The sequence below is a fragment of the Callorhinus ursinus genome, unplaced genomic scaffold, assembly GCF_003265705.2.
Source record: "Callorhinus ursinus isolate GAN/ISIS: 27379988/994484 unplaced genomic scaffold, GSC_fseal_2.0 scaffold7, whole genome shotgun sequence".
Taxonomy (NCBI): Eukaryota; Metazoa; Chordata; class Mammalia; order Carnivora; family Otariidae; genus Callorhinus; species Callorhinus ursinus.
This window is the reverse complement of record NW_027397069.1, coordinates 56319297-56321635: the sequence shown is the minus strand read 5'-3', so window position 1 is coordinate 56321635 and position 2339 is coordinate 56319297.

Here is a 2339-nt window from a genome sequence, read left to right as displayed (position 1 = left end):
GGAGGCAGGGGAGGCTTCCTGCAGCTCAGAGGGAGGAGACGCAGGGTGAGGCAGATGGTCCCCTTCTGCAGAGAACTGGTCTGGGTTCAGGGCTCACAATGGCCAAGGGAGGCGTTCCGGGGCAGTGCTGCTCACCTGCCCCCAGCCTCACCCCTCACCTGCTGCTTCGCTGCATCCTGTTGTGTCTGCGTTAGAAACATGTGCCGTGAAGCCACACTGTGAGCTGGAAGGATTTTAGGCACTTTGTCACTTACTAAACGTATGACTTTGGCCAAGGCCCTCTTCTGGTCAGATGTAAACCATTGGGTTGGAAAAGAAATGTAAGAAGTACATTCTACTCCTATTTCTTGGTACTTAGCCAGCTTATAGCTGTGCCATGTCTATCATGAATAATAATAATAATAATAATAATAATAATAAATTTCATAGTATTTTACAAAAGACTTTGTATTTTCTCAGTTGATCATTGCAATAGTCTTACAAGGTAGCTGTATTTCCAATACAGGGGGATGAGATTTAGAGCACTTGGTGAATCATTTAAGAAAATACATGGGCTAGGGAGGCCTGGGTGGCTCAGTGGGTTAAGCATCTGCCTTAGACTCAGGTCATGATCCCAGGGTCCTGGGATCGAGCCCCACAGTCGGCCTCCCTGCTCAGCGGGAAGCCTGCTCCTCCCTCTCCCTCGGCCGCTCCCCCAGCTTGTGTTCACTCTCTCTCTTTCAAATAAATAAATAAATAAATAAATCTTAAAAAAAGAAAAAGAAAGAAAATACGTGGGTCAGTGTTCATCAACAGATGAATGGATAAAGAAGAGGTGGTGTATATATACAATGGAATATTATTCAGCAATAAAAAGAATGAGATTTTGACATTTGCAACAACATGGATGGAGCTAGAGGGTATAATGCTCAGCGAAATAAGTTAGTCAGAGAAAGACAAGTACTGTATGATTTCACTCATATGTGGAATTTAAGAAACAAAACAAAACAAAAAGAAAAAAAGAGAGAGGAAGACAAACCAAGAAACAGACTCTTAATTATAGAGAACTGATGGTTCCCAGAGGGGAGGAGACCGGGGGAGGGGGAACTAGGTGATGGGGGTCAAGGAGGGCACTTGTGATGAGCACCGGGTGATGTGTGGAAGTGTTGAATCACTATATACATATATAGAAAAAAGAAAACACATGACTCAAGCCCTGGTCTCCCATGAGTGGTACATAAAACACTAAAGATATAAATGCACATGAAAATAGTGATACATGAGCTAATTGTACCTAGAATAGCAGAATTCCTGTGATGTGAACTATTGTCATAAAAAAAAAGCGCTTTCACAGACAGGAGAATTACAGCAGTATCGCTCCTCCCGAAGAATGGTACCCCTCCAAGGAAGAGAGGGCACTAGCTGGAAATTAATGCAAAGAAGAGAAAGGCCAAGGGGTTTTCAAGGACACATACAGCCCTCAGCAATTTCTGCTAAGTTATCTAACTCTGGTGTCAGACAGGATTGGTGTGAGAGAAGCCCAGTCCAAAGTCCCTTCCTATGAGGAGTTGGCAAATAAGGCCACTGGGCTCAACGATGTGTACTTTGGATAAAAGTACAAGATGGAAAAGCATCTTTCCTGCAGCCAGGCACAAATGCAGGGTTTGGATGCCTTGGTAGAGTAGGGGTAGATTGTGTGTGTTTGTGTGTGTGTGTGGGTATCTTTCCGTGTGTTTGGAGGGAGCAGGTCCCAGCCCGGGTCATTTGTGAAATGACCAAGTCCCAGTGATCATGCAGCTCCTCTGACCTCCCACAAGGACACTCAGCAATTGGGCTCCTGTGCCCCTGGGCTCCCCGTGACCACATCCCTGCCATGGTCCACCACGGATGAGGTGCTTACTCACGGACTCTTGCCTCAGACTGTTGGGTCTCCTTGCTTGCTTCTGTTCTTGTGGATCTCCAGCCTTAATGGGCTGCCCTTTTTAAAAAGTGGAGCAGAGTCTGCTTTGAATCACAAGACAGCGCAGGGAGGAAGCTGGAAGTGGCCGTCTCTGCCGGCGATGTCTCTACCACTCGGTCCAAATTCCTGGAGCCTGAGGTCCTGCAGAGAGCCAGGGGAAGGAGCACTGCCCGGGGGCAGCAAAGCCCAGATCGGAAACAGAGCAGGCCCTGGGGAGGGAGCCAGCCACACCCGTCAAGCCTTCTTAGGCTTGTGACCTGGTTGTACCAGCAAGGGACCCCTCATCCAGCCCTCTGTCACTTTGAGGAATTCCGCTGATAACTCTGCCGGCCCGGCTTTTGCTGGGTACCAGGTACCTAACGCTTCTCCCCTCCTCCTACGAAGAGAACAATACATCAGT